Genomic DNA, 22,757 nt, shown 5'->3' on the forward strand with positions numbered 1-22,757 from the left:
AGTTACTTGTTGAATTTTAATTCCTGCACTCTGTTACATTCTTTCTTTCTTTATGCCTTTAAATTCACGCAACTAACTCACTGACTCACTAACTATTTGAATTAATTCCTCAACTACTCTAACCATACTCTTCCATTAAACCAAGAGTATTTCACTTGTTTGTTGCCTGTGCTGTGTTCTTGTATGACAGGTAAGAGAGGAGAGACATCAACTCCTCCATATACCGAACCAGAAAGGACCCTTCATAGACTTAGAAGGGAAGCAAGAGGGAAGAGAGTACTGGGAGAAGAAGAATCTGAAGGAGAATCTGAGGACAATTTTGAGGAAGCTCTAGATCTCAACATGGATAGAGAAGTTCACAACCATGAGAGAGCTGATGGAAACAATGCCATTCCCGAGAGGAGGGTTCTTGGTTCATACATAAACCCAACCTCTGGGAATTGTGGTAGCAGCATTCAGAAACCACCCATTCAGGCCAACAATTTTGAACTCAAACCACAGCTAATATCACTTGTGGAGAATCATTGTTCATTTGGTGGGAGTGCTAATGAAGACCCAAACCAACATCTCACAAAATTCTTGAGAATTTGCGACACTGTGAAGTCTAATGGAGTCCAGGAAGATTCCTATAAACTGCTTTTGTTCCCATTTTCACTTAGGGACAAGGCAGCTAAGTGGCTGGAATCATTCCCAAGGGGGAGCCTAACAACATGGGACGAGGTGGAAAGCAAGTTTCTGGCACGTTTCTACCCCCCACAAAAGGTCAATAGGCTTCGATCTGAGGTTCAGACTTTTAGACAACAAGATGGTGAAACTCTCTACGAGGCATGGGAGAGATTCAAGGATTTAACAAGGAAATGCCCACCAGACATGTTACATGACTGGGTGCAATTGCATATTTTCTATGATGGACTTTCTTATGAATCAAGGAAGGCTGTAGACCATTCATCAGGAGGTTCATTGAACAGGAAAAAGACTGTGGAAGAAGCCATTGAAGTGATTGAGACAGTGGCTGAGAATGAGTACTACTATGCTTCAGAGAGACACAACACTAAGGGAGTCATGGAGCTGAGCCATGTTGATACAATTTTAGCCCAAAATAAGGTGTTTGCCAAGCAACTAGCAGAGCTCACCAGGAAATTAGAAACAAAGCAAGTGGCTGCAATACACACACAAGATCAAGAGGAAGTAAGCACTGAAGGAGGTGATTGGGAAGAGGCCAACTATGTGGGAAACCAACAAAGGCAATCATATGATCCACATTCCAACACTTACAACCCAGGATGGAAAAACCACCCAAACTTTGGGGGGGGAAACCAGCAAAACCAACATAACAAGTCCACATACCAAAACTCCAACCAAAGATCATACCAAGCCACACAAAACACTTACTCCCAACCATCATATCATGGCCAAAATAATCAACCTACCCAACCTAATCCGAACCAACAATTTCAAGATCAATTAAACAGGATAGAAGGAATGCTAGCAACCATGAGTCAAGACATAACCGAATTGAAAGCCTTTAAGGAAGAAGTAAACTCTAACCTACAAAACCAAGGAGCTGCCATCCAGAAGCTAGAAAATCAAATTGTGTATTTGTCTAAGCAAACCCCTGGGCCAAGCGTTTCTCATGCTGCCAAGGCTATTGCAAGGGAAGAATGTAAGGCCATAACCCTCAGAAGTGGAAAGAATCTAAAGGAGATCTCAAAGGAAACCACAGAGGATGAAGCAAAGGAAAATGTGAGAGACAAGGAACAAGGACAATCTTTTACACCGTCTGCAACAAAAGAAAAAGAAAAAGAGGTCCTGAAGCCTTATACACCTAAAGCACCATATCCTCAACGTTTGATGAAAAGTGAAAAGGATGGCCAATTCTCCAGATTCTTGGAGATTTTTAAGAAGCTTCAAATCAACATTCCGTTTGCTGAGGCAATAGAGCAAATGCCACTCTATGCAAAATTCTTAAAGGAATTAATGACCAAGAAGAGAAGCTGGAGAAATGAGGAAACTGTGTTGTTAACTGAAGAATGCAGTGCCATCATTCAGCATAAATTGCCTCAGAAATTGAAGGATCCAGGCAGTTTCCAAATCCCCTGCATCATAGGAGAAGTCATGGTGGAGAAGGCCTTGTGTGACTTAGGGGCCAGTATCAATTTGATGTCTCTAACAATGATGAGAAGAATGAAGATTGAGGAAGCCAAACCAACAAGAATGGCCCTCCAATTGGCAGATCGAACTTTTAAATTCCCTCATGGGATAGTTGAGGATTTGTTGGTGAAAGTGGGAGATTTTATATTTCCTGCTGATTTTGTGGTGTTAGATATGGAGGAAGAAGCCAAAGCTTCAATAATTCTGGGAAGACCCTTCCTGGCTACTGCTGGAGCCATCATAGATGTACAAAAGGGTGAACTCACTCTTAGACTACATGATGAGAAATTGGTGTTTAACGTATTCAAGGCAATGAGCTATCCATCAGAATCACTAAGGGAATGCATGAGGGTGGATGTAGTGGACATTGCAGTACAAGAAACCTTTGAGGAAACAACAAATGAAGTAGCAGAGGAGGAGTTCACCAAGGACATAGAAGTTAGTGACATCAAGGCTGCTGAAACAACCATGCCAAGCACGCCAGAGAGAGTGAAAGAAGAGAAGGAAGCACCAAAACCTGAGCTCAAAGCACTGCCCCCTAATCTCAAGTATGCATACTTGGGTAGTGATGAGAGTCATCCTGTTATCATTAGCTCTGCCCTGAGTCAAGAACAGGAAGAAGAATTGATCAAGGTGCTACAAACTCATCAAGATGCCATTGGATGGACCCTAGCCGATTTGAAGGGGATAAGTTCATCCATATGCATGCATAAAATATTGTTAGAAGAGGATGCTAGACCCTCCATCCAAGCTCAGAGAAGATTGAATCCCATCATGAAAGAAGTGGTACAAAAGGAGGTCATGAAGTTATGGCAGGCAGGGGTAATCTACCCCATTTCTGATAGCCCATGGGTTAGTCCCATCCATGTAGTTCCCAAGAAAGGTGGCATAAATGTGGTGCCAAATGAGAGGAACGAACTCATACCCACAAGAACTGTCACTGGGTGGAGGATGTGCATAGACTACAGGAAGCTCAATGAAGCCACCAGAAAAGATCATTTCCCACTCCCATTCATGGATCAGATGCTTGAAAGGCTTGCAGGACATGCTTACTATTGCTTTCTGGATGGATACTCAGGCTATAATCAGATAGTAGTTGATCCTAGAGATCAAGAGAAAACATCATTTGTTTGTCCATATGGAGTTTTTGCTTATAGACGCATGCCCTTTGGATTGTGCAATGCACCTGCCACTTTCCAAAGATGCATGCTGTCCATCTTTTCGGACATGATTGAAAAATTTATTGAGGTCTTCATGGATGATTTTTCTGTGTTTGGAGATTCTTTTCCTAGCTGCCTACACCACCTTGCCTTGGTGCTTAAAAGGTGCCAAGAGACCAACCTAGTATTAAACTGGGAAAAGTGTAATTTCATGGTCACAGAAGGAATAGTCCTTGGCCACAAAATCTCTAATAGAGGCATTGAGGTGGACAGAGCTAAGGTGGAACTCATCGAAAAACTACCTCCACCAAGTAATGTCAAGGCAGTTAGGAGTTTTTTGGGACACGCTGGTTTTTACAGAAGGTTTATTAGAGACTTTTCTAAAATAGCCAAACCTTTGAGTAACTTGCTTGTCTCTGATACACCCTTTGTATTTGATAAAAATTGCATGCTAGCCTATGAACTTTTGAAGCAAAAACTTTCCTCTGCACCTATCATTGCCCCACCTGATTGGAACTTACCTTTTGAACTGATGTGTGATGCATCAGACCTTGCTATTGGGGCAGTGTTAGGACAAAGGAAAAACAATTTGGTACATGTGATTTATTATGCCAGTAAAGTCTTGAATGATAACCAAAGGAATTACACAACCACTGAAAAAGAACTCTTGGCAATAGTCTTTGCATTTGACAAATTTAGATCCTATCTCATTGGATCTAAAGTCATTGTCTTCACTGATCATTCAGCTTTAAAATACTTACTTGCTAAACAAGAATCCAAACCAAGACTTATTAGATGGGTTCTTTTGTTGCAGGAATTTGACATTGAAATCAAAGACAAGAAGGGTGTAGAGAACAAGGTGGCAGACCATTTATCAAGGATACCATGTGAAGAAGGAAGCGCACAAAGCACACATATAAATGAGTGCTTTCCTGATGAACAACTCATGGTAATTCACAAAGCACCCTGGTTTGCAGACATAGCAAACTTCAAGGCCACTGGGAATTTGCCGTTGGAATTTAACAAGCATCAAAGGAAGAAATTGGTAAATGATGCCAAATACTTCATCTGGGACGAACCATACTTGTTCAAAAAATGTTCGGATGGCATACTCAGAAGATGCATATCAGAGGAAGAAGGAAGGGAAGTTTTATGGGACTACCATGGCTCTACTTATGGAGGACATTTTGCAGGAGAAAGAACAGCAGCTAAGGTGTTGCAGTGTGGTTTTTATTGGCCCACTATCTTCAAAGATGCAAAGGAACTAGTAAAGCACTGCCATGAATGCCAGAAAGCGGGGAACCTGCCAAGAAGAAATGAAATGCCACAACAATTCATTCTGGAACTTGAATTGTTTGATGTATGGGGGATAGATTTCATGGGACCCTTTCCCACCTCATATTCAAATAATTACATTCTTGTAGCAGTAGACTATGTCTCCAAATGGGTTGAAGCAATAGCAACTCCAACCAATGATAATAAGGTAGTCATGAACATCCTCAGAAAACACATTTTTTGCCGTTTTGGGGTTCCAAGAGCAATCATCAGTGATGGAGGAAGCCACTTCTGCAACAAACCATTAGAGGCATTGCTTCTAAAATATGGAGTCAAACACAAGGTAGCCACACCATACCATCCACAGACAAGTGGGCAAGCCGAAATATCTAATAGAGAACTCAAAAGAATCCTGGAAAAGACGGTGGGAATTTCAAGGAAAGACTGGTCGATTAAGCTAGATGATGCTCTTTGGGCATATAGGACAGCTTTCAAAACACCAATTGGAATGTCCCCTTACCAACTAGTATATGGAAAAGCTTGCCATTTGCCACTGGAGTTGGAGCACAAGGCATTCTGGGCCTTGAAAATCTTGAACTTGGACAGCAAAGCTGCTGGAGAAAGAAGGATGTTGCAAATTCAAGAGTTGGAAGAATTCAGAGCTGAAGCTTATGAGAATGCCAAAATTTACAAAGAAAGAGCAAAGAAGAAGCATGACAGCAACATAGCCCCAAGGAAATTTGAAGAAGGACAAAAAGTATTGCTCTACAATTCTAGGCTGAAGCTATTTCCGGGGAAGCTAAAATCAAGGTGGTCTGGACCATTCCTTGTCACCAAGGTCTCCCAATATGGACAAGTAGAAATCATGGAAGAAAAGTCACAACGAACCTTCACTGTGAACGGTCAAAGACTCAAACATTACTTGGGAGATGTGGAAGAGAAGGACAAGGTTAAATATCACCTCAACTGAGGAAGACAACCGTCAAGCTAATGACGTTAAAGAAGCGCTTGTTGGGAGGCAACCCAACCTGAGGTAATACCCCTTTGCTGTTTCTTTTATTTGTTTCAATAAAAAGGGTGAAGTAGTTTCTGTGCATTGCAAAGAATTAAGTTTGGTGTTTCACACCAAACAATGAATTCGTGGATCAATAATTCAAAGGGGAATGTGTGACTCTAAGTTTGGTGTCCACCATAAAGATCAACTGAACACAACAACCTTTGAATTATATGAAAGGAACAACCATTCTAAGCAATCACAGAAATGCTTAAAATCCTTAGCAGCAACTTCATTCCAAGGAGAACTCAAGGATTCAAAGAACAGAGAAGTAAGTAGGAGACTAAGTTTGGTGTTCACACACCAACTTAAGACTCAGACACTTGCCCATACATAGTTGAGCTAACCACTCAAGTGCTTGAGAAGCAAGCAACTTCATCACTCTTTGCAGGAAAGGAAACAAGGATCTTAGAAAGAACATGAAGCAACAACTAGGAGAAGAAGGAAGAAATCAAATTGTTTCCTGGCAACAAAGAGAAAACAAGAAATTTCACAAGGTGGTGTTGTTCCTTGACAATTCTTTAAAAAGGGCAAACAAAAGCATGCTTGTTCTGGTTTAAACTGTAATTGTTGAATCTTTCTGGAATGTGAAGTTACTAGTATGTTTGTCTGTTGATTGCTTTGAATAAAGTGAATGCCTAGATGTTTGGATATAACTTCACCTTCTTAAACAAATGCTTACCATGCTTGTTCTGTTTCCAAAAATAAAAGAAAAGTTTGAACAAAAGTAACTTGGCTCAATTAGTGACAAATCAAGTAGAATTAAGTGGTGGTATGCATGCTTGATTGTTTAGTCAGATCACTGGAAATAGAGTGTAGAATTATCATTTTTTGTGTAGAAATTGAAAACTGTCTATGGATCTTGATGAATAAATGTCTTTGGCCATGAAAAAGAAAGAAAAAGAAGAAGAAAAAGCCACTGAAAAAGGGCAACCAAAAAGCAAAAAAAAAAAATTGAGAAAATAAGCTAGGCACCAATGGTTTGAACTTCTGAGACAAATGTCTGTGGTGTTTATGTATTAAGGATATGCTTGGATGAATAGGTTCTGAGGAGTGTTTCAACACTTGGTAACTTGGGTTAACTAACCCGGGATTATCAACCAAAAGTCCATTATCAAGAGCAACCTAAATACAAAACATTTAGTCACACAAAGAGGTGCTGGGCACCAATGTCTCAAGAAGAAATGTGAACTAAAATGCCTGGAGTGGATATGTGTAGTGCACTGATAAGAAGAAGAAAATGCCAAAGGCTTGTGCAACACATGACACTAAGCAAACAAGGAGCAAAGGAGCTCTAAGAAAAAGAAAAGAAAAACAAAGAAGAGAAAAGTGCCAAGGACATAAGAATAACAAGAGGCCATAGCAGTGTTTGATGGATGCAATGAAAAAGTGATAATCTTACCTGATAAGAATGAAAAAGTGATGCTGCAACTTTCTGCATAAAACCCTTCTGATGAACTTCAAATGCTTGCTAATATAGCCAATGTAATTGCTTTCTGTTTCATACTTTCTTCTCAAATAACTCAGGACTTGCTTAGGGACAAGCAAGTATTAAGTTTGGTGTTGTGATGCCAAGGCATCTTAGGCTAGTTTCACTAGCATTTTTCTGTTAGTTTTAGTTGTTTTATGCACTTTCTTGAGCTTAAAGTAACCAAGAATGGTTAAATGAATAACAAAGCAATGAACCATCCAAACAGTATGATTTTGATGCAAATTCCATGAGTTTTAGTTATATTACTTGAATGCTATGAATGGAAGATTCTCATGAAAATTTGCAAGACTTTGATGCAGTTGTTTGGATGATTTCAGGAAAGAAGAGGCTAGGCAAGGAAGCAACAAAAATCAATAAAGGAAGCTTGAATATCACATGTGGAGTTTAAGTTCCAGTTTAAGCTTAAACTGGAACTTAAACGGCCAAAATCATAAAAGCTGAGGAAAGGGTGAAAGTGGCGTTTAACCTCCAGTTTAACCTTAAACTGGAAGTTAAACGCCAGAAATGGGAAATGCACCAGGGAGCCATTTCCACGTTTAAGCTCCAATTTAACCTTAAACTGGAGCTTAAACGTGTTCGACCAAGTTTTCTCCTCCAGGGTTGCTTTCTCCATTTCCACGTTTAAGCTCCAGTTTAACCTTAAACTGGAGCTTAAACGTGTTCGACCTCCAGGGGTTGCTTTCTCCGCTTCCACGTTTAAGCTCCAGTTTAACCTTAAACTGGAGCTTAAACGTGTTCGACCTCCAGGATGGCTTTCTCTATTTCCACGTTTAAGCTCCAGTTTAACCTTAAACTGGAGCTTAAACGTGTTCGACCTCCAGGGCTGCTTTTCCTATCTCCACGTTTAAGCTTCAGTTTAACCTTAAACTGAAGCTTAAACGTGTTCGACTACGTTACCCTCCAGGGCTGCCTTCTTCCATTTCCACGTTTAAGCTTCAGTTTAACCTTAAACTGAAGCTTAAACGTGCTTCCACAAAAGGCATCACTGGAAGTGTCTGGCGTTTAAGCTGCAGTTTAAGCTTAAACTGCAACTTAAACGCCACTCTTGGAAAAGGTTTCTGGGCCAAAAATATTGCAGTTTAAGTTAGCATTTGAGCACAAACATTAACTTAAACTTACTCTGGTATGAAACCCAATTGAATATCATGGTTTATGGGATTGGGCCTGAAGGATTGATGAGTCTGGAATTTCAATTTGTTGAGTCATGTGTCATTACTTGATTATCACTAAGTTGGCTCAATGAATGTTACAGAATTTGGATCAGCAGCCTCATCAAGATTATGGATCATAAACCTAAAGCAAAAAGAAAGCAGGGAGAGGCCTCAAAGCCCAAGAAACACAACAGAAGCTCAATGAAGAAAGTGTATAAATAGGATAGAATTTAAGTTAGGAAGGACTTTTTACCTTTTCATTTTGCTAGTTTTCATACCTTTGTAATTGAATTCAGAGCTATGACTCACTAAACCCCTTTCATTGGGTTAGGGAGCTCTATTGTAATTCAATGAATCAATAATAGTTTTATCTTCTTCTTCAATCTTTTCTCTTGAATTTTGTTAGAAAGCTTCTCGATCTAATTCCATTGGGTAGTTGTCTTGGGAAAGAAACTACCCATAATTGGAATCCTTCGGAACCTTGGGAAAGGAATGGAGGATTCATGCTAGAGAAGCTTTCTCACAGTGAATTGGATTGGGGTTTGGATGGATATTGTGACATGTAATCCTACCAAATTGTGGTTCATGAAACTGTGTGGTATAATCAGTGATCGAGCATCATCTCTTCTTATGAACATTTAAACCAAGGGATTGGGAATTTGTTCGTTTTTAGAGAGAATTGGTGAGCCAAGGGATTGGGATCCAATCATATAAGATTGCCAAGCAAAATTCAATGAATGCATTGGTTGAGGAAGGAATAAAAATGTTTTGATTCGGAGATCTCAATATCTCCTAACACCCAATGAATTCCCCATTTCTGATTTCCACTTTCTCTTTACATTCTGCAACTCAATTCATGCAATCACCCCCATCCCCTTTTAATTTCAGCAATTTAGCTTCTGCTCTTTAATTCATGCAATTTAAGATTCCGCCATTTCAATTTCTTGTCATTTACGTTTCCCGCCAATTTTACATTCCGCAATTCTCATCTAAGTCTTGATTCCGCTCAACTAGACACACTTCTAATCCGAATTGCTCATTCAACCAATCCTTGTGGGATTCGACCTCACTCTATTGTGAGTTTTTACTTGACGATAACTGGTGCACTTGCCGGAAGGAATTTTGCCGATCGTGCAATTTCCTAAATCGTGGCATAACTAGTTTATGCGCATCAAGTTTATGGCGCCGTTGCCGGGGATTGGTTTTCGATTGACAACTCTCAAATTGGAAGTTAACTAGATTGAGCATTTTTCTTGCTTTGTTAATTCAGTTCAAGTTACTTGTTGAATTTTAATTCCTGCACTCTGTTACATTCTTTCTTTCTTTATGCCTTTAAATTCACGCAACTAACTCACTGACTCACTAACTATTTGAATTAATTCCTCAACTACTCTAACCATACTCTTCCATTAAACCAAGAGTATTTCACTTGTTTGTTGCCTGTGCTGTGTTCTTGTATGACAGGTAAGAGAGGAGAGACATCAACTCCTCCATATACCGAACCAGAAAGGACCCTTCATAGACTTAGAAGGGAAGCAAGAGGGAAGAGAGTACTGGGAGAAGAAGAATCTGAAGGAGAATCTGAGGACAATTTTGAGGAAGCTCTAGATCTCAACATGGATAGAGAAGTTCACAACCATGAGAGAGCTGATGGAAACAATGCCATTCCCGAGAGGAGGGTTCTTGGTTCATACATAAACCCAACCTCTGGGAATTGTGGTAGCAGCATTCAGAAACCACCCATTCAGGCCAACAATTTTGAACTCAAACCACAGCTAATATCACTTGTGGAGAATCATTGTTCATTTGGTGGGAGTGCTAATGAAGACCCAAACCAACATCTCACAAAATTCCTGAGAATTTGCGACACTGTGAAGTCTAATGGAGTCCAGGAAGATTCCTATAAACTGCTTTTGTTCCCATTTTCACTTAGGGACAAGGCAGCTAAGTGGCTGGAATCATTCCCAAGGGGGAGCCTAACAACATGGGACGAGGTGGAAAGCAAGTTTCTGGCACGTTTCTACCCCCCACAAAAGGTCAATAGGCTTCGATCTGAGGTTCAGACTTTTAGACAACAAGATGGTGAAACTCTCTACGAGGCATGGGAGAGATTCAAGGATTTAACAAGGAAATGCCCACCAGACATGTTACATGACTGGGTGCAATTGCATATTTTCTATGATGGACTTTCTTATGAATCAAGGAAGGCTGTAGACCATTCATCAGGATGTTCATTGAACAGGAAAAAGACTGTGGAAGAAGCCATTGAAGTGATTGAGACAGTGGCTGAGAATGAGTACTACTATGCTTCAGAGAGACACAACACTAAGGGAGTCATGGAGCTGAGCCATGTTGATACAATTTTAGCCCAAAATAAGGTGTTTGCCAAGCAACTAGCAGAGCTCACCAGGAAATTAGAAACAAAGCAAGTGGCTGCAATACACACACAAGATCAAGAGGAAGTAAGCACTGAAGGAGGTGATTGGGAAGAGGCCAACTATGTGGGAAACCAACAAAGGCAATCATATGATCCACATTCCAACACTTACAACCCAGGATGGAAAAACCACCCAAACTTTGGGTGGGGAAACCAGCAAAACCAACATAACAAGTCCACATACCAAAACTCCAACCAAAGATCATACCAAGCCACACAAAACACTTACTCCCAACCATCATATCATGGCCAAAATAATCAACCTACCCAACCTAATCCGAACCAACAATTTCAAGATCAATTAAACAGGATAGAAGGAATGCTAGCAACCATGAGTCAAGACATAACCGAATTGAAAGCCTTTAAGGAAGAAGTAAACTCTAACCTACAAAACCAAGGAGCTGCCATCCAGAAGCTAGAAAATCAAATTGTGTATTTGTCTAAGCAAACCCCTGGGCCAAGCGTTTCTCATGCTGCCAAGGCTATTGCAAGGGAAGAATGTAAGGCCATAACCCTCAGAAGTGGAAAGAATCTAAAGGAGATCTCAAAGGAAACCACAGAGGATGAAGCAAAGGAAAATGTGAGAGACAAGGAACAAGGACAATCTTTTACACCGTCTGCAACAAAAGAAAAAGAAAAAGAGGTCCTGAAGCCTTATACACCTAAAGCACCATATCCTCAACGTTTGATGAAAAGTGAAAAGGATGGCCAATTCTCCAGATTCTTGGAGATTTTTAAGAAGCTTCAAATCAACATTCCGTTTGCTGAGGCAATAGAGCAAATGCCACTCTATGCAAAATTCTTAAAGGAATTAATGACCAAGAAGAGAAGCTGGAGAAATGAGGAAACTGTGTTGTTAACTGAAGAATGCAGTGCCATCATTCAGCATAAATTGCCTCAGAAATTGAAGGATCCAGGCAGTTTCCAAATCCCCTGCATCATAGGAGAAGTCATGGTGGAGAAGGCCTTGTGTGACTTAGGGGCCAGTATCAATTTGATGTCTCTAACAATGATGAGAAGAATGAAGATTGAGGAAGCCAAACCAACAAGAATGGCCCTCCAATTGGCAGATCGAACTTTTAAATTCCCTCATGGGATAGTTGAGGATTTGTTGGTGAAAGTGGGAGATTTTATATTTCCTGCTGATTTTGTGGTGTTAGATATGGAGGAAGAAGCCAAAGCTTCAATAATTCTGGGAAGACCCTTCCTGGCTACTGCTGGAGCCATCATAGATGTACAAAAGGGTGAACTCACTCTTAGACTACATGATGAGAAATTGGTGTTTAACGTATTCAAGGCAATGAGCTATCCATCAGAATCACTAAGGGAATGCATGAGGGTGGATGTAGTGGACATTGCAGTACAAGAAACCTTTGAGGAAACAACAAATGAAGTAGCAGAGGAGGAGTTCACCAAGGACATAGAAGTTAGTGACATCAAGGCTGCTGAAACAACCATGCCAAGCACGCCAGAGAGAGTGAAAGAAGAGAAGGAAGCACCAAAACCTGAGCTCAAAGCACTGCCCCCTAATCTCAAGTATGCATACTTGGGTAGTGATGAGAGTCATCCTGTTATCATTAGCTCTGCCCTGAGTCAAGAACAGGAAGAAGAATTGATCAAGGTGCTACAAACTCATCAAGATGCCATTGGATGGACCCTAGCCGATTTGAAGGGGATAAGTTCATCCATATGCATGCATAAAATATTGTTAGAAGAGGATGCTAGACCCTCCATCCAAGCTCAGAGAAGATTGAATCCCATCATGAAAGAAGTGGTACAAAAGGAGGTCATGAAGTTATGGCAGGCAGGGGTAATCTACCCCATTTCTGATAGCCCATGGGTTAGTCCCATCCATGTAGTTCCCAAGAAAGGTGGCATAAATGTGGTGCCAAATGAGAGGAACGAACTCATACCCACAAGAACTGTCACTGGGTGGAGGATGTGCATAGACTACAGGAAGCTCAATGAAGCCACCAGAAAAGATCATTTCCCACTCCCATTCATGGATCAGATGCTTGAAAGGCTTGCAGGACATGCTTACTATTGCTTTCTGGATGGATACTCAGGCTATAATCAGATAGTAGTTGATCCTAGAGATCAAGAGAAAACATCATTTGTTTGTCCATATGGAGTTTTTGCTTATAGACGCATGCCCTTTGGATTGTGCAATGCACCTGCCACTTTCCAAAGATGCATGCTGTCCATCTTTTCGGACATGATTGAAAAATTTATTGAGGTCTTCATGGATGATTTTTCTGTGTTTGGAGATTCTTTTCCTAGCTGCCTACACCACCTTGCCTTGGTGCTTAAAAGGTGCCAAGAGACCAACCTAGTATTAAACTGGGAAAAGTGTCATTTCATGGTCACAGAAGGAATAGTCCTTGGCCACAAAATCTCTAATAGAGGCATTGAGGTGGACAGAGCTAAGGTGGAACTCATCGAAAAACTACCTCCACCAAGTAATGTCAAGGCAGTTAGGAGTTTTTTGGGACACGCTGGTTTTTACAGAAGGTTTATTAGAGACTTTTCTAAAATAGCCAAACCTTTGAGTAACTTGCTTGTCTCTGATACACCCTTTGTATTTGATAAAAATTGCATGCTAGCCTATGAACTTTTGAAGCAAAAACTTTCCTCTGCACCTATCATTGCCCCACCTGATTGGAACTTACCTTTTGAACTGATGTGTGATGCATCAGACCTTGCTATTGGGGCAGTGTTAGGACAAAGGAAAAACAATTTGGTACATGTGATTTATTATGCCAGTAAAGTCTTGAATGATAACCAAAGGAATTACACAACCACTGAAAAAGAACTCTTGGCAATAGTCTTTGCATTTGACAAATTTAGATCCTATCTCATTGGATCTAAAGTCATTGTCTTCACTGATCATTCAGCTTTAAAATACTTACTTGCTAAACAAGAATCCAAACCAAGACTTATTAGATGGGTTCTTTTGTTGCAGGAATTTGACATTGAAATCAAAGACAAGAAGGGTGTAGAGAACAAGGTGGCAGACCATTTATCAAGGATACCATGTGAAGAAGGAAGCGCACAAAGCACACATATAAATGAGTGCTTTCCTGATGAACAACTCATGGTAATTCACAAAGCACCCTGGTTTGCAGACATAGCAAACTTCAAGGCCACTGGGAATTTGCCGTTGGAATTTAACAAGCATCAAAGGAAGAAATTGGTAAATGATGCCAAATACTTCATCTGGGACGAACCATACTTGTTCAAAAAATGTTCGGATGGCATACTCAGAAGATGCATATCAGAGGAAGAAGGAAGGGAAGTTTTATGGGACTACCATGGCTCTACTTATGGAGGACATTTTGCAGGAGAAAGAACAGCAGCTAAGGTGTTGCAGTGTGGTTTTTATTGGCCCACTATCTTCAAAGATGCAAAGGAACTAGTAAAGCACTGCCATGAATGCCAGAAAGCGGGGAACCTGCCAAGAAGAAATGAAATGCCACAACAATTCATTCTGGAACTTGAATTGTTTGATGTATGGGGGATAGATTTCATGGGACCCTTTCCCACCTCATATTCAAATAATTACATTCTTGTAGCAGTAGACTATGTCTCCAAATGGGTTGAAGCAATAGCAACTCCAACCAATGATAATAAGGTAGTCATGAACATCCTCAGAAAACACATTTTTTGCCGTTTTGGGGTTCCAAGAGCAATCATCAGTGATGGAGGAAGCCACTTCTGCAACAAACCATTAGAGGCATTGCTTCTAAAATATGGAGTCAAACACAAGGTAGCCACACCATACCATCCACAGACAAGTGGGCAAGCCGAAATATCTAATAGAGAACTCAAAAGAATCCTGGAAAAGACGGTGGGAATTTCAAGGAAAGACTGGTCGATTAAGCTAGATGATGCTCTTTGGGCATATAGGACAGCTTTCAAAACACCAATTGGAATGTCCCCTTACCAACTAGTATATGGAAAAGCTTGCCATTTGCCACTGGAGTTGGAGCACAAGGCATTCTGGGCCTTGAAAATCTTGAACTTGGACAGCAAAGCTGCTGGAGAAAGAAGGATGTTGCAAATTCAAGAGTTGGAAGAATTCAGAGCTGAAGCTTATGAGAATGCCAAAATTTACAAAGAAAGAGCAAAGAAGAAGCATGACAGCAACATAGCCCCAAGGAAATTTGAAGAAGGACAAAAAGTATTGCTCTACAATTCTAGGCTGAAGCTATTTCCGGGGAAGCTAAAATCAAGGTGGTCTGGACCATTCCTTGTCACCAAGGTCTCCCAATATGGACAAGTAGAAATCATGGAAGAAAAGTCACAACGAACCTTCACTGTGAACGGTCAAAGACTCAAACATTACTTGGGAGATGTGGAAGAGAAGGACAAGGTTAAATATCACCTCAACTGAGGAAGACAACCGTCAAGCTAATGACGTTAAAGAAGCGCTTGTTGGGAGGCAACCCAACCTGAGGTAATACCCCTTTGCTGTTTCTTTTATTTGTTTCAATAAAAAGGGTGAAGTAGTTTCTGTGCATTGCAAAGAATTAAGTTTGGTGTTTCACACCAAACAATGAATTCATGGATCAATAATTCAAAGGGGAATGTGTGACTCTAAGTTTGGTGTCCACCATAAAGATCAACTGAACCCAACAACCTTTGAATTATATGAAAGGAACAACCATTCTAAGCAATCACAGAAATGCTTAAAATCCTTAGCAGCAACTTCATTCCAAGGAGAACTCAAGGATTCAAAGAACAGAGAAGTAAGTAGGAGACTAAGTTTGGTGTTCACACACCAACTTAAGACTCAGACACTTGCCCATACATAGTTGAGCTAACCACTCAAGTGCTTGAGAAGCAAGCAACTTCATCACTCTTTGCAGGAAAGGAAACAAGGATCTTAGAAAGAACATGAAGCAACAACTAGGAGAAGAAGGAAGAAATCAAATTGTTTCCTGGCAACAAAGAGAAAACAAGAAATTTCACAAGGTGGTGTTGTTCCTTGACAATTCTTTAAAAAGGGCAAACAAAATCATGCTTGTTCTGGTTTAAACTGTAATTGTTGAATCTTTCTGGAATGTGAAGTTACTAGTATGTTTGTCTGTTGATTGCTTTGAATAAAGTGAATGCCTAGATGTTTGGATATAACTTCACCTTCTTAAACAAATGCTTACCATGCTTGTTCTGTTTCCAAAAATAAAAGATAAGTTTGAACAAAAGTAACTTGGCTCAATTAGTGACAAATCAAGTAGAATTAAGTGGTGGTATGCATGCTTGATTGTTTAGTCAGATCACTGGAAATAGAGTGTAGAATTATCATTTTTTGTGTAGAAATTGAAAACTGTCTATGGATCTTGATGAATAAATGTCTTTGGCCATGAAAAAGAAAGAAAAAGAAGAAGAAAAAGCCACTGAAAAAGGGCAACCAAAAAGCAAAAAAAAAAATTGAGAAAATAAGCTAGGCACCAATGGTTTGAACTTCTGAGACAAATGTCTGTGGTGTTTATGTATTAAGGATATGCTTGGATGAATAGGTTCTGAGGAGTGTTTCAACACTTGGTAACTTGGGTTAACTAACCCGGGATTATCAACCAAAAGTCCATTATCAAGAGCAACCTAAATACAAAACATTTAGTCACACAAAGAGGTGCTGGGCACCAATGTCTCAAGAAGAAATGTGAACTAAAATGCCTGGAGTGGATATGTGTAGTGCACTGATAAGAAGAAGAAAATGCCAAAGGCTTGTGCAACACATGACACTAAGCAAACAAGGAGCAAAGGAGCTCTAAGAAAAAGAAAAGAAAAACAAAGAAGAGAAAAGTGCCAAGGACATAAGAATAACAAGAGGCCATAGCAGTGTTTGATGGATGCAATGAAAAAGTGATAATCTTACCTGATAAGAATGAAAAAGTGATGCTGAAACTTTCTGCATAAAACCCTTCTGATGAACTTCAAATGCTTGCTAATATAGCCAATGTAATTGCTTTCTGTTTCATACTTTCTTCTCAAATAACTCAGGACTTGCTTAGGGACAAGCAAGTATTAAGTTTGGTGTTGTGATGCCAAGGCATCTTAGGCTAGTTTCACTAGCATTTTTCTGTTAGTTTTAGTTGTTTTATGCACTTTCTTGAGCTTAAAGTAACCAAGAATGGTTAAATGAATAACAAAGCAATGAACCATCCAAACAGTATGATTTTGATGCAAATTCCATGAGTTTTAGTTATATTACTTGAATGCTATGAATGGAAGATTCTCATGAAAATTTGCAAGACTTTGATGCAGTTGTTTGGATGATTTCAGGAAAGAAGAGGCTAGGCAAGGAAGCAACAAAAATCAATAAAGGAAGCTTGAATATCACATGTGGAGATTAAGTTCCAGTTTAAGCTTAAACTGGAACTTAAACGGCCAAAATCATAAAAGCTGAGGAAAGGGTGAAAGTGGCGTTTAACCTCCAGTTTAACCTTAAACTGGAAGTTAAACGCCAGAAATGGGAAATGCACCAGGGAGCCATTTCCACGTTTAAGCTCCAATTTAACCTTAAACTGGAGCTTAAACGTGTTCGACCAAGTTTTCTCCTCCAGGGTTGCTTTCTCCATTTCCATGTTTAAGCTCCAGTTTAACCTTAAACTGGAGCTTAAACGTGTTCGACCTCCAGGGGTTCCTTTCTCCGCTTCCACGTTTAAGCTCCAGTTTAACCTTAAACTGGAGCTTAAACGTGTTCGACCTCCAGGATGGCTTTCTCTATTTCCACGTTTAAGCTCCAGTTTAACCTTAAACTGGAGCTTAAACGTGTTCGACCTCCAGGGCTGCTTTTCCTATCTCCACGTTTAAGCTTCAGTTTAACCTTAAACTGAAGCTTAAACGTGTTCGACTACGTTACCCTCCAGGGCTGCCTTCTTCCATTTCCACGTTTAAGCTTCAGTTTAACCTTAAACTGAAGCTTAAACGTGCTTCCACAAAAGGCATCACTGGAAGTGTCTGGCGTTTAAGCTGCAGTTTAAGCTTAAACTGCAACTTAAACGCCACTCTTGGAAAAGGTTTCTGGGCCAAAAATATTGCAGTTTAAGTTAGCATTTGAGCACAAACATTAACTTAAACTTACTCTGGTATGAAACCCAATTGAATATCATGGTTTATGGGATTGGGCCTGAAGGATTGATGAGTCTGGAATTTCAATTTGTTGAGTCATGTGTCATTACTTGATTATCACTAAGTTGGCTCAATGAATGTTACAGAATTTGGATCAGCAGCCTCATCAAGATTATGGATCATAAACCCAAAGCAAAAAGAAAGCAGGGAGAGGCCTCAAAGCCCAAGAAACACAACAGAAGCTCAATGAAGAAAGTGTATAAATAGGATAGAATTTAAGTTAGGAAGGACTTTTTACCTTTTCATTTTGCTAGTTTTCATACCTTTGTAATTGAATTCAGAGCTATGACTCACTAAACCCCTTTCATTGGGTTAGGGAGCTCTATTGTAATTCAATGAATCAATAATAGTTTTATCTTCTTCTTCAATCTTTTCTCTTGAATTTTGTTAGAAAGCTTCTCGATCTAATTCCATTGGGTAGTTGTCTTGGGAAAGAAACTACCCATAATTGGAATCCTTCGGAACCTTGGGAAAGGAATGGAGGATTCATGCTAGAGAAGCTTTCTCACAGTGAATTGGATTGGGGTTTGGATGGATATTGTGACATGTAATCCTACCAAATTGTGGTTCATGAAACTGTGTGGTTTAATCAGTGATCGAGCATCATCTCTTCTTATGAACATTTAAACCAAGGGATTGGGAATTTGTTCATTTTTAGAGAGAATTGGTGAGCCAAGGGATTGGGATCCAATCATATAAGATTGCCAAGCAAAATTCAATGAATGCATTGGTTGAGGAAGGAATAAAAATGTTTTGATTCGGAGATCTCAATATCTCCTAACACCCAATGAATTCCCCATTTCTGATTTCCACTTTCTCTTTACATTCTGCAACTCAATTCATGCAATCACCCCCATCCCCTTTTAATTTCAGCAATTTAGCTTCTGCTCTTTAATTCATGCAATTTAAGATTCCGCCATTTCAATTTCTTGTCATTTACGTTTCCCGCCAATTTTACATTCCGCAATTCTCATCTAAGTCTTGATTCCGCTCAACTAGACACACTTCTAATCCGAATTGCTCATTCAACCAATCCTTGTGGGATTCGACCTCACTCTATTGTGAGTTTTTACTTGACGATAACCGGTGCACTTGCCGGAAGGAATTTTGCCGATCGTGCAATTTCCTAAATCGTGGCATAACTAGTTTATGCGCATCAAGTTTATGGCGCCGTTGCCGGGGATTGGTTTTCGATTGACAACTCTCAAATTGGAAGTTAACTAGATTGAGCATTTTTCTTGCTTTGTTAATTCAGTTCAAGTTACTTGTTGAATTTTAATTCCTGCACTCTGTTACATTCTTTCTTTCTTTATGCCTTTAAATTCACGCAACTAACTCACTGACTCACTAACTATTTGAATTAATTCCTCAACTACTCTAACCATACTCTTCCATTAAACCAAGAGTATTTCACTTGTTTGTTGCCTGTGCTGTGTTCTTGTATGACAGGTAAGAGAGGAGAGACATCAACTCCTCCATATACCGAACCAGAAAGGACCCTTCATAGACTTAGAAGGGAAGCAAGAGGGAAGAGAGTACTGGGAGAAGAAGAATCTGAAGGAGAATCTGAGGACAATTTTGAGGAAGCTCTAGATCTCAACATGGATAGAGAAGTTCACAACCATGAGAGAGCTGATGGAAACAATGCCATTCCCGAGAGGAGGGTTCTTGGTTCATACATAAACCCAACCTCTGGGAATTGTGGTAGCAGCATTCAGAAACCACCCATTCAGGCCAACAATTTTGAACTCAAACCACAGCTAATATCACTTGTGGAGAATCATTGTTCATTTGGTGGGAGTGCTAATGAAGACCCAAACCAACATCTCACAAAATTCCTGAGAATTTGCGACACTGTGAAGTCTAATGGAGTCCAGGAAGATTCCTATAAACTGCTTTTGTTCCCATTTTCACTTAGGGACAAGGCAGCTAAGTGGCTGGAATCATTCCCAAGGGGGAGCCTAACAACATGGGACGAGGTGGAAAGCAAGTTTCTGGCACGTTTCTACCCCCCACAAAAGGTCAATAGGCTTCGATCTGAGGTTCAGACTTTTAGACAACAAGATGGTGAAACTCTCTACGAGGCATGGGAGAGATTCAAGGATTTAACAAGGAAATGCCCACCAGACATGTTACATGACTGGGTGCAATTGCATATTTTCTATGATGGACTTTCTTATGAATCAAGGAAGGCTGTAGACCATTCATCAGGAGGTTCATTGAACAGGAAAAAGACTGTGGAAGAAGCCATTGAAGTGATTGAGACAGTGGCTGAGAATGAGTACTACTATGCTTCAGAGAGACACAACACTAAGGGAGTCATGGAGCTGAGCCATGTTGATACAATTTTAGCCCAAAATAAGGTGTTTGCCAAGCAACTAGCAGAGCTCACCAGGAAATTAGAAACAAAGCAAGTGGCTGCAATACACACACAAGATCAAGAGGAAGTAAGCACTGAAGGAGGTGATTGGGAAGAGGCCAACTATGTGGGAAACCAACAAAGGCAATCATATGATCCACATTCCAACACTTACAACCCAGGATGGAAAAACCACCCAAACTTTGGGTGGGGAAACCAGCAAAACCAACATAACAAGTCCACATACCAAAACTCCAACCAAAGATCATACCAAGCCACACAAAACACTTACTCCCAACCATCATATCATGGCCAAAATAATCAACCTACCCAACCTAATCCGAACCAACAATTTCAAGATCAATTAAACAGGATAGAAGGAATGCTAGCAACCATGAGTCAAGACATAACCGAATTGAAAGCCTTTAAGGAATAAGTAAACTCTAACCTACAAAACCAAGGAGCTGCCATCCAGAAGCTAGAAAATCAAATTGTGTATTTGTCTAAGCAAACCCCTGGGCCAAGCGTTTCTCATGCTGCCAAGGCTATTGCAAGGGAAGAATGTAAGGCCATAACCCTCAGAAGTGGAAAGAATCTAAAGGAGATCTCAAAGGAAACCACAGAGGATGAAGCAAAGGAAAATGTGAGAGACAAGGAACAAGGACAATCTTTTACACCGTCTGCAACAAAAGAAAAAGAAAAAGAGGTCCTGAAGCCTTATACACCTAAAGCACCATATCCTCAACGTTTGATGAAAAGTGAAAAGGATGGCCAATTCTCCAGATTCTTGGAGATTTTTAAGAAGCTTCAAATCAACATTCCGTTTGCTGAGGCAATAGAGCAAATGCCACTCTATGCAAAATTCTTAAAGGAATTAATGACCAAGAAGAGAAGCTGGAGAAATGAGGAAACTGTGTTGTTAACTGAAGAATGCAGTGCCATCATTCAGCATAAATTGCCTCAGAAATTGAAGGATCCAGGCAGTTTCCAAATCCCCTGCATCATAGGAGAAGTCATGGTGGAGAAGGCCTTGTGTGACTTAGGGGCCAGTATCAATTTGATGTCTCTAACAATGATGAGAAGAATGAAGATTGAGGAAGCCAAACCAACAAGAATGGCCCTCCAATTGGCAGATCGAACTTTTAAATTCCCTCATGGGATAGTTGAGGATTTGTTGGTGAAAGTGGGAGATTTTATATTTCCTGCTGATTTTGTGGTGTTAGATATGGAGGAAGAAGCCAAAGCTTCAATAATTCTGGGAAGACCCTTCCTGGCTACTGCTGGAGCCATCATAGATGTACAAAAGGGTGAACTCACTCTTAGACTACATGATGAGAAATTGGTGTTTAACGTATTCAAGGCAATGAGCTATCCATCAGAATCACTAAGGGAATGCATGAGGGTGGATGTAGTGGACATTGCAGTACAAGAAACCTTTGAGGAAACAACAAATGAAGTAGCAGAGGAGGAGTTCACCAAGGACATAGAAGTTAGTGACATCAAGGCTGCTGAAACAACCATGCCAAGCACGCCAGAGAGAGTGAAAGAAGAGAAGGAAGCACCAAAACCTGAGCTCAAAGCACTGCCCCCTAATCTCAAGTATGCATACTTGGGTAGTGATGAGAGTCATCCTGTTATCATTAGCTCTGCCCTGAGTCAAGAACAGGAAGAAGAATTGATCAAGGTGCTACAAACTCATCAAGATGCCATTGGATGGACCCTAGCCGATTTGAAGGGGATAAGTTCATCCATATGCATGCATAAAATATTGTTAGAAGAGGATGCTAGACCCTCCATCCAAGCTCAGAGAAGATTGAATCCCATCATGAAAGAAGTGGTACAAAAGGAGGTCATGAAGTTATGGCAGGCAGGGGTAATCTACCCCATTTCTGATAGCCCATGGGTTAGTCCCATCCATGTAGTTCCCAAGAAAGGTGGCATAAATGTGGTGCCAAATGAGAGGAACGAACTCATACCCACAAGAACTGTCACTGGGTGGAGGATGTGCATAGACTACAGGAAGCTCAATGAAGCCACCAGAAAAGATCATTTCCCACTCCCATTCATGGATCAGATGCTTGAAAGGCTTGCAGGACATGCTTACTATTGCTTTCTGGATGGATACTCAGGCTATAATCAGATAGTAGTTGATCCTAGAGATCAAGAGAAAACATCATTTGTTTGTCCATATGGAGTTTTTGCTTATAGACGCATGCCCTTTGGATTGTGCAATGCACCTGCCACTTTCCAAAGATGCATGCTGTCCATCTTTTCGGACATGATTGAAAAATTTATTGAGGTCTTCATGGATGATTTTTCTGTGTTTGGAGATTCTTTTTCTAGCTGCCTACACCACCTTGCCTTGGTGCTTAAAAGGTGCCAAGAGACCAACCTAGTATTAAACTGGGAAAAGTGTCATTTCATGGTCACAGAAGGAATAGTCCTTGGCCACAAAATCTCTAATAGAGGCATTGAGGTGGACAGAGCTAAGGTGGAACTCATCGAAAAACTACCTCCACCAAGTAATGTCAAGGCAGTTAGGAG

The 22,757-nt window shown here is 40.3% G+C and overlaps 3 non-coding genes across 3 annotated transcripts; all 3 read right to left on the reverse strand.

Moving 5' to 3' along the window:
- Positions 1-768: 768 nt before the first annotated feature.
- On the reverse strand, positions 769-872 carry LOC148574261 (small nucleolar RNA R71). The gene has a single exon (XR_015905839.1). It is a non-coding gene; the product is annotated as a small nucleolar RNA R71 (small nucleolar RNA).
- A 9,453-nt stretch (positions 873-10,325) lies between these two features.
- LOC148574262 (small nucleolar RNA R71) lies at positions 10,326-10,429 on the reverse strand. Its single transcript, XR_015905850.1, has one exon. It is a non-coding gene; the product is annotated as a small nucleolar RNA R71 (small nucleolar RNA).
- Positions 10,430-19,881: 9,452 nt separating this feature from the next.
- Positions 19,882-19,985, reverse strand: LOC148574263 (small nucleolar RNA R71). Its single transcript, XR_015905861.1, has one exon. It is a non-coding gene; the product is annotated as a small nucleolar RNA R71 (small nucleolar RNA).
- Between the last annotated feature and the right edge of the window lie 2,772 nt (positions 19,986-22,757).

Source organism: Arachis ipaensis, chromosome B2 (assembly GCF_059453495.1).
Source record: "Arachis ipaensis isolate K30076 ecotype BB chromosome B2, ASM5945349v1, whole genome shotgun sequence".
NCBI classification, from domain to species: Eukaryota; Viridiplantae; Streptophyta; class Magnoliopsida; order Fabales; family Fabaceae; genus Arachis; species Arachis ipaensis.